The following is a 14,389-nucleotide window of genomic DNA, read 5'->3' on the forward strand; positions in this document are numbered from 1 at the left end:
TAACCAATTGATTATGGCCTATAAAATCCTCTATAATCCGGACAATACTCCTGCACTTAAAAATATTATCACCCCCTATAACAATCCTAGACCGCTTCGATGCTCTAACAAACTACTAATTCAGACTAGCAAAATTAATAACACAGCCGGTGATTCTCTCTTTGCAAACTCTGTAAGTAGATCCTGGAACTCTCTTCCAGCTGATATTACCTTACGTTCCACCTTAGGTCAATTTAAAACTAGACTCAAACAACATTTGTCACTTAACTGGCTATGTCAATGTATCAAGCCTGGCTAACTCTCTATAGAATGTGTAAAAATCTGTTAACCAGTTTACTGTATAATTTAATTTAATCCTGACTTGTGCTCAAGATTAACTGTAACCTGTGGAACTTGTTTAACTTGCTTGCTTATGTAATCTCTGTAAATAGTCTGTTTGTAATATGTAATGCTGGTATTATGTAATGCTGTATCTGCTTACCCTTGGAGCTTTTCTCCCCGGGCCTCTGCTGAAAATGGACATGCATCCAGTTGGACTATCCCAGTCAACAAATGTAAAATAAATAAATAAAATATCAGTAGTTTTTGAATACTTTATACAATGGTTTGTAGCAAAGCTGTTCATAATAATTATACCAAGCAAATGTGTCTGTTGATGTAATATGTACCTTGTAGACATTCCATATATCTCATTGCAGTTAATATCATTGTTCATAGGTTCATAGGTAGGTACTAGGCTATTGGCCCTAGGGCCTATATAAGCCTAGGCAAAAAGGTACCCTGCCTTTCGCCACCCAAAAAAATTTCTTTCTTGTGCCCCTGTTGAGCAGAGCCACAGAGGTGATCCCCGGGGTGAATTTCCTATTTCCCATCCAATCATCAAGATTTTTCTTGAAGAGTGCTAATGAGGAGCTTTATTTGATATAGATAGGTAGTTTGTTCCAGAGTATGTGAAGTCTCTGGGACAGGAATCCTTCTCTCCAGCATGTTCTGTTTATTGTGGTGGCAAGGTTTAGGTCCCTAGAGCGTTTAGCTTGGAGGGACTGGGATTTTTTAAGTGGAGCATGTCCAACAGCTTTGGGTTTGACATAGCTTTGTATGTTAGGCAGAGATCACCTCCTAGTAGGCGATATGCAATGGGGTAAAGCTGGAGCATTTTGAGACGGTCTGCATAGGGCATCTGTTTGAGGGTGGTAATCCTCTTTGTGAGGTATTTCTGCAGCCTTTTCAGTTGTTGTAGATGTCTTGTGAGGTACATACCAAAAGTGGCATTGTACTCTATAATGGGTCTAATGAGTGACAAGTAGAGGGGAACAATGACCACTTTTTCCTGGATGAGAAACCTTTTGTGATGAGGTGTGCCATGTAGAAGGATTTCCTGACTACTGTGGTGATGTGATTATCAAAGGAGAGACTACTGTCCACCTGTGTCCTAAGGTCTCTTATCACACTTTCAGTGTTAAGTAGACTACTACCTATGTGGTAGTTCATGGGTACAGAGTTTTTTCCAAAGGGGATGACAATGCACTTTTTGACATTGAGCTTGAGGCCATGGCTTTTACACCAGGTATCTGTCTCAGTGAGGCCATTTTGTAGGATGCCCACATCGTTAGGAGTTTCGATTATGGCTCCTAGTTTGCAGTCATCTGTGAACTTCGTTAGCCAAAGACCTTCTGTGTTAGCCTGTACTTCAGAGAAGTAGATACCAAACAGGAGAGGACCCAGGACTGAACCCTGTGTTACTCCATTTTTCACTGGTCTGAAGTCGTATTTGGAGTCTGCTACTTTCACAGTGTGGGCTCTGTCAGTGACCAGTTGGCAACCCATCTTGTCACCTAGGGATTTATACCTAGTTTAGTGAGTTTATCTATAATTCCAGAGTGGGGGATGGTGTCAAAAGCCTTGGCGAGATCTAGATAGGCTGTGTGAACCACCTTACCTTTGTCTATGACTTTATTGACTGCTTCAAAGAATTCTATCAGGTTTAGGAGACATGATCTGCCTTTTACAAACCAAAACTGGGTGTGTTCCAGACTTTGGAGATTACCAATGTTTTTGTTTATAAGTTCCATGATGATATGTTCCATGGCCTTGCGGACCAGGCTCATCAGGTTAATGGGGCGTTAGTTCACGGGGTCCATGGTGGCTCCCCCTTTGTGGAGTGGGATAAGCATTGCTGTGCGCCATTCAGTGGGCACAAAGCCTGAGGTGAGGCTATGATTGAACATAGTGCTTAGGTGGGGTGCCAGTTCGTTCTGTAGGTTGTGTAGAACGCAGCCTGGGATGTTGTCAGGTCCCATGGATGCTGTGTTCTTGGCTTTGGAGAGTGTGGTTTTTACCTGTGCAGCCATGATTACAGGAACTTTGCATTCTTCTGGTATAGAGATGAGCCCTTTAGGGGTTGAAAATTAGCAATGAACCTATCTGCCAGGATGTTGGCAATATCAGTTGGTTCTGTATATTTAGTGCCATTGTACTGTAACTCAGAGCAGATCTGAGTGTTGCCATTGAGATTCTTGACATATCTAAGTAAATAAAACAGAATAATAGAATTCTTATTAAGTTCACTGCTGTTAAAAGGTTCTGAAATAAGCATTTAATAAAAAAATATATAAAAGTCAGTATTGTGTAAGTACACATGCCTTTTCTTGAGACACAGTTTGCCATGGCTCTCTTACTTCTAAGGAGAAATTTCCATATCAGTCCTGTGAACAAATCTCCCTCTTTACTCATGCACTCAGTCAAATGTATTCTAGGTTTACTAAGTTAACCTACTTCACAGGGGGGTCACTTGTCTGCTACAAGGCAGATGATGAAGTTGGTAACACTTGTAATCACAGCATGCAGTCTTCTGTTTATTATTCGCTCTCGAACGGCTGAGTTGCAAAGTCATAGCAGCGGCATAATAACGTAGAAATTGAAGGCTGTCAGTTGTGATTGTTCAGGTGCATCTCAGGGTCAAGTAATACTCCCAGGTAGAAGTAGGAAACAAAAGCTATCATTTTCAGTGGTAACTGAATGTTGCCATTCAATATTCTGCTTTGTTCAGGGAGCACTGCAGTTTAACAGTCCGTCTATGCCTGGGGCTTATATAGAGGTGGTCCTAACAGTCAAATGCATAGAAAAATAACAAAAAACCTCAAAGAAACAATATTTCATATTTAAGAGGCGTTCATTTTTAACATGCATAGCAATTTATTTCTGCTTCAAAGGCCTTGTCTTTTAACACATAAATATAAACAAAGACTTGACAGTAACAGCACGATAATGAATTTCAACTTTCACAGGAAAGGAAGTGCACAGCACTGCCTAATGTTTCTGTCTTGACAGATTTTTTTATTGTATCTGACAATTATTTTTGTCAGGAATATTTAACAGGCAGTACAAACTTACAGTTTGGCAGCCCATCTGTTTATCTTCCAAACTGACTATATTCATAAAGAAAAATCACTGAAGTCTTCAAAGTGAATGAAAGGTTTACATGACACCATCAACTCTGTCAGTGTACGTCTTTCTATTGCCCACTGCCTCACACTGGCAGTTTTATATGACAACCACTGCTTAACAAAAGTCTGTGTATAACAGCTAAGGCTGTAATTACTATCCTATTGTATCCTGATCTACCTGATTTTGTGACTAGGCTTAGCTGCAAATGCTGCTAACACTGAATGTATATGTTGCAATAAGCATGTCCAGTCCTGCGCCTGCAATAAGAAACCAGTCAGGAAGCAGTAATGCAAGTCAATATAAATGAATGGGGATGAAACTTCACAGGTAATAGCAGACTGGTCACTGAATCATGTTACTTTATGTAAAGTTAGTGATCCAGAAAGGTCACTCTGAACTCTGACTGGCAAGTTCTCTTCTCTGGCATCCCATTTTCACTAAATGCTCCAATATAGCACAAAATGCATTAAAATATGTCAAATAATTACAGTGGCCTTTTAGGATGTCAGCACCACATTCACCCCTCTATTTCACATCTTCTTGAAAGAAAGTTTTATATCTATTAATTTTAAATCAGCTCAGACATACAGTTTCATGAATTTTTTTTATTACATTCTAAACGTTGAACTGAGTATTTATATAATGAATTACAAAATTAATTACTACATTTTTAAAGTGCATTTTTGCAGGGAAAGACACCCTGCACCCCTGAAGTAATGGGTCAGACTTACCACTCTTTTAGCTGTATTTGCTACATCCAAGGGCACTGTACAGCATAGCTTTGTCCTTTATATATTGTCTCATAATTCTGAGTATTGTAGTTATGGCCCTTGGAATCACAGTTGGGATCCACGCAGATTGGTACTCTTCACTAGAAACAAAATCAGTATACACAGAATACTGCTTGTGGGCCAGCCTTTTATGATTGATTCATACCTTTGTGACCATTAGGGATCAAGCATGGTTTTACATAGTAACATTTACCATAGATAATTGAACAACTGACACAGTGTGCATCTACTGTAATTCCTCCATGGTTATTAGTTCCCCCATCTCAGTATATGCAGTCATGACAGCCAGTTTACATCATCAGATTGCTTAATTCCCTCCCCAGGAAAAAGAACTACCTTTGTAATCTGTTTGTCATTAATACAGGTGTCCCATTTCTTGGGTTAAGGCAATTAGAAGTAACTTGTAATCCATAACTAATTTAGACCTTCTTCTGTGTATTTACTTGTTAAAATTACATACTGCTAAGACCAGGCTATGGGCTTTTCTGTCTATCTTGACATATTCACCATCAGATTTTGATATTGACTTTGAAGCATATACTGCAGGTCTTTTTGTAGAATCCCAATGTTTGTGTCATGGAGCAGCACAAATTCCATGATAAAATGCACCACTTCCATAAGAAAAAAACATCAGATGCCAACCTAAATATGGAAAATGGATTAAACTGATTAAGAATGTTATCCACCAGGAGCACTTCCTCTGAGTCATGGAAGTCATGTTTGCAGTCTTCTTTTCACTTCCTTTCAGAGTCTTTCTGTAGCAATGTCTTTATTGGGTGCAGTACTGTTGACAAGTTCTATAGATGATTATGATAATAATTCGCCACCTCTGCATTTGCAACAAGTTCTGAAGTTTAGATGTCTGTCTGTCTATCTGTTTGTCATACAACCTCTACCATACCTCTCAACTGTATCAAATTCCTTGGTATTTACCAGTTTTGAGGGCAAATTAATGGGGTGTCATGAATTTATGAGTGGCCCCTTCAATTCCCGATTTTTTTTTTTTTATGATTTTAAGTTATGGCTGACATCATCATGCATCGCCAGCATACCCACAATGTCATCAATGTGGAGGGGAGTGTGTGATGACATCAGCTTCATGAGGCAGTGCCTGACTGCCTGTCAGACTCAGAGACTGGGGCAGGAGATTTAAAAAAAATAAAAAACAAAGTTCAGACAGTTAATTACAGCCACGGCACAGCCCACCCACGAGTGACTTGCAGCACAACCAACCAATGAGTGAGGATGGAGATGGAACCCTTTTTTATGGAGCTTCAAACAAGTTCTTTACAAAATACATTATGTGACTACTCACATTAAAACCTGCCCCATCCAGGAAAAAGTTAACAGCTTCTATGTTTTACTGACCACCGAATGAACAAACTTACTAGTCTTTCTGGATTTTTAACCATTCCCAATCTGGAGGTTGGCATAAAAGTGAACTAGACATACTTGTCTGCCTTAATTCTGACGGTTTGTGAATTACTGGTGACTGAGAACCAGTGCATACTTCAAAGCCAGTGTCAATCAAGTAAACAAAGTTTTAGCTATAAAGCAAGTATGACTGCTAAACAATTCTGGTGACTGAGTAGATAGATTTGTAAGCCTTTGTTGACTGTTTATGTAATGGGAAAATACCTGTTATGTAAGGTTTAATGAAGCTGATAGTAAGATTGTAGCCTGAAGGTTCTGAGAAATAATTAATGAAGTGGCTCATTTTTTTAAATCAGTGATAAGATCACAAATAGCACATTGCAAAATACCTGTATAGGCTTTTGTTGCAGGAATTGTAAGCACTTTCGCCGTCACCCTAAATATTTTATACTCACAATGCTGCCAGTATCAGTTTGCAGATGACTGGTCCTCAACACTGATCCTCAGAAGTCATAGCAGTGTGCTAGAAAGAGAAGGGTTTTGTTGTTTAGGAATTTGGAGTATTTGTGCTATCGTTTAAGTGCATGTATGTATGTTTGTATGTATGTACGTGTCTGTCTGTGTGATCTCTCTCGACATCTTTGCTCAAGACTTTTGGACAGCCGGAAAGAATGAGGAGGGCAAAAGGTTAAAATTATGGAAAACATTAACTCTAATTCACTTAATAGCACATTAGGTTTTGCATCACCATACATTTTGTGAACAATAAAAATTATGAAACCAAACTTGGCATTATTGATTGCTTCTATACCTTTCAAGTGTACCTCATTACAAGGAATGTTCCTTAGTTTGAGTCTTAATAAGTCCATCTTCCTCATGCCTCTCAATCTTTTCGGAGCAGGAAATCTGGACAAAGTCAAAAATAAGGGTCTATGTTAAATCATCAAACATTTAAAAAAGCGAACAATGATTTATCGAACCCATTTAAGTGAAAGCTTACAATCTCGAATGCTTAGAACAGCGATTTTTTTCCAAGAAAAAAAATCGCTGTTCCACAAAACTAAACAAAACAAAAATTTTTAAAACATTACATAAAGTGTGGGCTTCTTCCCCCACCCAAATTGACCAAATAGACCAGCAAGGCAGCACAGAGTTCAATAAATTTATTAAATACTTGTGTCCATAACAGACTAGTTTCGGCAAACAGCCTTCTTCAGTGTAACACAATGTAGTCAAGTTACATTTTAATCATCTTTTAAATACTTATCCAGAGCCAATCACAATCATTTGCTCATGAATATTAAAAAAATATATTTTGAAACATCTTCATTTTATAGAAAATACAAGGGTACTATGTATATTAATAAAATCGTTCCTAAATGTAAGGTGAACCACCCCAAAGAGGTGCAGACACAAAATTGAAAAGTTATAATAATATTGAGGTATAACCATTCTCATGCTCATATTAGTAAAGGACAGTGTTTGAATAGCCATAAACCCTGGCTACTAATCCAATCTTAATCAGAAGCACCAAAAAGTGTAAAGCTCAAATTACATGGACTGACAAAATAGATAAAAATTGAAACATATATTTAAGAAATCATAATAACTATACATGTATGAATGTATATGGTTGAGCAAAAATGGCTAAAATAAAAATAAAAATAATAAATGATAAATAAAAATAATAATGTCAATAAAAAATGCAAATCAGCAACATCCACAATGAGAATCTCATATCGAAGATTAAACCCATAACATATATCATTAGCTTCCAAGACTGATATTATACTAATAAATGTAGCTATATTTTATTAATTTGTCTAAGATAATAGTAAAATCAGTCCTGAGAATTAACATGAACATCCCAAAAAAATGTGTTCATGAAACATGGCCCCTTATTTACATACTATAATCTATCCATCCTGTCATATACCCATATTTTATCAATAGCAATAGTCTCTAGCTTTTCAAATTATTAATTTAAGGCACCAAAATTGTTACATATCAGGTATTTGGGGTAAGAAGCCTGAACATTCTATATCCAAAACATGGGGAAATCAAAGGCATATATATGCCAGAAATAGGGTCAATATATACCTATATTGAATTTCTGTATGCCATTATACATGCTGTATGGTTCATGCTGAGAATCTTGGGTTGAGTATTGAAAAATAAAAAATAAAAAATAAAAATCAATATCAAAAGACATATTCCTAACCACCAAGATCTAAATAAGTATATTGATATGTGGAACCAATTGGGATACTATTTGAAAGGCTATGTAAAGCTTATATGACCACATTGTATCAAATTGGTCAATATGTTACACATGCAAATCATCCATATGCTATGTATAATTAAAGTAGGGCTCATAATCAATACCAGCCTAGATGCTAAATATAAGATATCCTGAAGAAATATAATCCACTGATGGAGTCAGTTGAATCAACATAAATGTTATCAAATAGCAAACTGCTTCTGTGACCAACTTCTCCTATAGATGGTCATTCAATCCGGGATGAAACAAACCCCCCAATGTAGTAATCCAGTATTTCTCCTTTTGGTCCAGTGACCCATGCCAGCCCTGTTTATTGGTTCTATCTCCAGAAATGCGGTCAATAACCATAAAGGTAAACCTAGCCTGAGGATGTTTTAATGTGTGTTGATATAGAGCGCTAGTCTCCTTATGGTTCTTCATATCGCTACGGTGTTCATTCATCCTTAGTCTCATAGCCCTTGAGGTTTGTCCAACATAAAAACCCCCACAGTAACACGAGGCCAGGTACACCACCCAATCGCTACTACAATTACCAAAAACCTTGATGTCAAAAATTCTACTGGTGTTGCGACTGGTAAACTCCTTGGATTTAAGCATGTATTGGCAGGATCCACAATGGCCACAGGGAATGAACCAATAAGTTCATCACCATAGAGTGTCAGTTGTTTATGGGTCGTCCCCCCACTTGCCATATGTTTGAAATGTGAAAAGTAGGAACCTAAGGTTTTACCTCGTTTATATGAAAAGAGACAATGGGGTCCCAAGATATTTCGTAGCTTTTCATTTGCCAGTAAAATATTCCAATGTTTGTTAATAATGTTTCTAATCATATTGACATTTCGCCATATGTGGTGATGAACCTGACATCTGTACTGCGTGATGATTGATTTTTATTCTTGTTATGATATTGTAATAGATCATCCCTATCAAGAGTATTAGCTCTACTCTGTGCAGACAGAATATCAGATCTGTCATATCCCCTTTCGGTAAATCTCCGACCGAGATCCCTACTGGCCATTTGGTATTCCTCTATATTTGAACTGAGCCGTTTGATACGTATGAACTGGGATATAGGAATACTCCTGATGGTGTGACGGGGATGTAAACTTGATGCGTGTAATAGGGTATTGTATTGAGGGTACTTACGATAAACCCTAGTAGACAAAGTGTTGTCTGAGTTCCTATATACAGTGACATCCAAAAAACTGATGCTGTTTCTATCATATGACACCGAAAATTCAATTCCCCAGACATTATCATTAAGATACTCAACAAATTCCCTTAAGTAACACACATCAGCCCGCCACACCAACACCAGTAGAATTTTTGACATCAAGGTTTTTGGTAATTGTAGTAGCGATTGGGTGGTGTACCTGGCCTCGTGTTACTGTGGGGGTTTTTATGTTGGACAAACCTCAAGGGCTATGAGACTAAGGATGAATGAACACCGTAGCGATATGAAGAACCATAAGGAGACTAGCGCTCTATATCAACACACATTAAAACATCCTCAGGCTAGGTTTACCTTTATGGTTATTGACCGCATTTCTGGAGATAGAACCAATAAACAGGGCTGGCATGGGTCACTGGACCAAAAGGAGAAATACTGGATTACTACATTGGGGGGTTTGTTTCATCCCGGATTGAATGACCATCTATAGGAGAAGTTGGTCACAGAAGCAGTTTGCTATTTGATAACATTTATGTTGATTCAACTGACTCCATCAGTGGATTATATTTCTTCAGGATATCTTATATTTAGCATCTAGGCTGGTATTGATTATGAGCCCTACTTTAATTATACATAGCATATGGATGATTTGCATGTGTAACATATTGACCAATTTGATACAATGTGGTCATATAAGCTTTACATAGCCTTTCAAATAGTATCCCAATTGGTTCCACATATCAATATACTTATTTAGATCTTGGTGGTTAGGAATATGTCTTTTGATATTGATTTTTATTTTTATTTTTATTTTCAATACTCAACCCAAGATTCTCAGCATGAACCATACAGCATGTATAATGGCATACAGAAATTCAATATAGGTATATATTGACCCTATTTCTGGCATATATATGCCTTTGATTTCCCATGTTTTGGATATAGAATGTTCAGGCTTCTTACCCCAAATACCTGATATGTAACAATTTTGGTGCCTTAAATTAATAATTTGAAAAGCTAGAGACTATTGCTATTGATAAAATATGGGTATATGACAGGATGGATAGATTATAGTATGTAAATAAGGGGCCATGTTTCATGAACACATTTTTTTGGGATGTTCATGTTAATTCTCAGGACTGATTTTACTATTATCTTAGACAAATTAATAAAATATAGCTACATTTATTAGTATAATATCAGTCTTGGAAGCTAATGATATATGTTATGGGTTTAATCTTCGATATGAGATTCTCATTGTGGATGTTGCTGATTTGCATTTATTATTGACATTATTATTTTTATTTATCATTTATTATTTTTATTTTTATTTTAGCCATTTTTGTTCAACCATATACATTCATACATGTATAGTTATTATGATTTCTTAAATATATGTTTCAATTTTTATCTATTTTGTCAGTCCATGTAATTTGAGCTTTACACTTTTTGGTGCTTCTGATTAAGATTGGATTAGTAGCCAGGGTTTATGGCTATTCAAACACTGTCCTTTACTAATATGAGCATGAGAATGGTTATACCTCAATATTATTATAACTTTTCAATTTTGTGTCTGCACCTCTTTGGGGTGGTTCACCTTACATTTAGGAACGATTTTATTAATATACATAGTACCCTTGTATTTTCTATAAAATGAAGATGTTTCAAAATATATTTTTTTAATATTCATGAGCAAATGATTGTGATTGGCTCTGGATAAGTATTTAAAAGATGATTAAAATGTAACTTGACTACATTGTGTTACACTGAAGAAGGCTGTTTGCCGAAACTAGTCTGTTATGGACACAAGTATTTAATAAATTTATTGAACTCTGTGCTGCCTTGCTGGTCTATTTGGTCAATTTGGATACATGGTTTGGACCGTGCAAACCCCCTTGCATAGGACTTGGTACGTGCTGCATTTTACTCTGTGCTGGGGGACCGAGCAGTGGAGTCGTTTTTTCAGCCTGTTTTTGGCTGAAGATTTATGGTGATAATTTTTGGATCTTTTTGCTACATTGGCTCACTTGATGTATTACATTTTGTGAGCGGGTAGCACACATTTGGTCCAGTTCATTTACTTGGGTACGAGTGAGTTTGGAAGACGGAGGTATAGCTGTGGGCCTGTCGAGCGCCATTTTGAGTAAAGCCACATGGTTGCGGGCTTTCCGTGAATGTAAGCAGTAATTTTTGTATATCAGCGTTTGAATTGAGGAACGCTGGTTTGTCGCTGATAGTTTATGTGGAATATGGCCATACCGACCCTCGGCTTTTGATTTTCGTTGATCCGGATGCACGGATATATGGTTTTTCCGTTCCAAGTGTGTGAACTACTTCAGGAGTTGGCAGTTTTGAATATTGGGGGACATTGAACTGATGTGGTGACATTTCTCTTTACATATCATTCTTCATGTGTGGGATACATACTTTTGGGGACATTTTGGATTCTGTTTGTTGAGTGGAACATTCTGTTTATGGCACTTGGAATACAGCGACGTCTACTCGGAAGTGGTTTGGACTTATTCATTCTGTTTGAACTATTCTGATTCAAATTATTTACGGACTAAAATGATATGGACATTTTTCATGTTTATCACACTTCAAGTGGTGAAATTGTGGCTCATGTATGTTTAATGTCAGTAAGGGTGTTCAGTGTTTAATGATACTTGAAATGAAGTAACATCATATTTCGAGAGTTGGGCATAGTCCTAATCAGTATGTTTCATAACTTAGGGATGCACTCAATATGTTTTTGAATATTTGCTGATATCTCACATTGTTTAATATCGTGGGCTTATAACTACGGCAATTGTTTTCGCAAATTTCAAATACAGTGTTTCGGGAGAACGAGGTGTAAGTCAGCAAGATACACTTAGATACATCCAAGGTAGTTTTTGGGCCTACTGAATTGGTTCATTTGTGAGGGAAATTTATTTAAGAACTGGTAGCTTTGGACATTGGGGGACATTGAATTGTTGTGGTGATATTTTACATTTTATATCTGTCACCATGTGTGGGATACCTATGTTTAGGGTCATTTTGGTTTAAGACTGTTGAGCGAAACATCCTGTTCATGGTATTTTGAATACAGCGACGTCTATTTGGATGCGCTTTGGACTTAATCATTTTGGTTGAACCTATCTAATCTAAACAACCTACGGACCACAGGGATATGGACATTTTTTTGTGTACTATACCCTAAGAGGTGAAATTGTTGTTCACGTTTGTTTAGAATTCAGTAAGGGAGTTCAGGGTTTAACGACACTTGAATCTAAGTAATATCATACCTCGGGAGTTGGGCATGGTATTGATTAGTATGCTCGATAATTCGGGGATGTATTAAACATGCTTATGAACACTTGCTGAGTTCTCACACTGTTTAAATTTTGGGGCCTACAACCACGGAAAGTGCTTTGAACTTTAAATGCAATGTCTGGGGGGAATGAGGTGTAAGACAGTAGATACACCTTGGGCACACTGAATTGGTGTATTACTATATTGTTTGCCCGTGATAAATGTGTATTTCTTTCAAAAGCATACATAGCATTTAGGGTCTATTTAAACATTTATACGAATAAAACTAACTTCTTTATTAGAAAAGTGTTATGTAGCACATTTGCTAGGTGTTGTAGTGCTTAATGAAACCTGATTTTTAACAATATACTTTGAAAGTTGGGTATGGTCTTATATTAGGAGGGTTTATAATGTGGGATGCATCGAATACATTGTTGAACATGTGCTGACCTTATACATTGCCTAGTTTCATGGACATGTAACTACACAAAGTATTTTGATCCCTAAACATTATGTTTTGAGTGAATGAGTTGCGAAATATCAGGACATATTGAAGGCATATTTTTGACATATTGAAGTGACTATTTAGGGTTATATCTAACATTTGCATGAACCAAACCATTACCTATATTGTTCATTCATTTTGGCTAATACAGAGGAGAAGTGGTACTTTTTTGGATTTAACTATTGAACGATTTCTTTCTTGCAATTAGTGCAGGATGGGGATTTGGGACCCTTATGTTGTGTATGGGGACTGAAATTCTAAATATTATATGTTTCCTACAAAAAATTTTTTGGATCAGAATTACGATTCTCATTATAAGTATTGGATATAACTTTTGGGTACACGGACTGTGTAGAATTGAATAGTGAACAGCATTTGTATTTTGGTTTTCTAATTGTGGTCAGAACTATATACAAATTTTTATAGGTTTGGACAATATATGGTTGTATACCTTGTGTGTATACCCATATGGTTCACTGTTGAAATAATAATCAGCCTAATGACTACATAGTTTAGTATATGACTGTGCACTACTATCTATGATATAGGACATTTTTATATGTACCTGATTATATACCTGCTAGTGTACAGGTTATATTATCCACCTTGGGATCTTTAGACAGTGTGTTAAAGGAATATAAAAACATTGAATGTTTGGAATCACTGACAGATCCAGTTTTTTGCCATTGGATAGGCTAGCCAACAGGGGTATGTATGCCTGTACAGGTGCTTGATTTTAGTGTGTATTATACATACAATAGTTGATATGACTCCTGGAAGGTATTATATCTAATAAGAGGAATGTATAATCATTGGGCCGTTCTTGTGATTCTCCTAACATACAAGTTTAAGAGGGACAACAATGGTTGTGAATTGTTATATGTTGCCTAATCTTTAGGATTGGGAATTATAATGTCTTTAAAAAATCAAACATACCAATGGGTATAACATATATATGGTTGTACTAATTTATAGCAGAACTCATGTTATTTGACTCTTTTAGTTATTGCCATTCATCTATTTAATAACGAGCCACTACTCGGTCCCCCTGTTTTGATTAAAAGATTTGCTCTGTTATCTATTGCTGTATGTGTCAATTGAGTGAATATTGTATATAGATACCAACTGAGAACACACCAAATATATGGTGACTGGTACAATTATTTGGTTGAGAGAGGGACTTTGCAATATTTATGAAGGTTTTTCTAATAGATCTTCTCAACTGAATTCAATATGGTTTATATTTGTGTCCAATATTGATTATTTGACTTACATAATTCAACTTTTTTGCATACTTAATATATGGTACTCTTAACACTCAGTGTTCCAATATTTGAGTTTAGCAATACTTATACTGGTTGGTTGTGGCACTGCAAACAGGTGTTATTTTTAGTGGACAGTAATGTCCATTGAAGTGTAGAACATTGAACCTTGTATCAGTGTTCAACTATTGGAATAATTGTTATTGAATCATTCCGATATTGTGTTTCTATATCCTATGTATTAGTCAATGGTGGTATAATAAT

Source organism: Protopterus annectens, chromosome 6.part0 (assembly GCF_019279795.1).
Source record: "Protopterus annectens isolate FY-2018-M chromosome 6.part0, PAN1.0, whole genome shotgun sequence".
Classification (NCBI taxonomy): Eukaryota; Metazoa; Chordata; order Ceratodontiformes; family Protopteridae; genus Protopterus; species Protopterus annectens.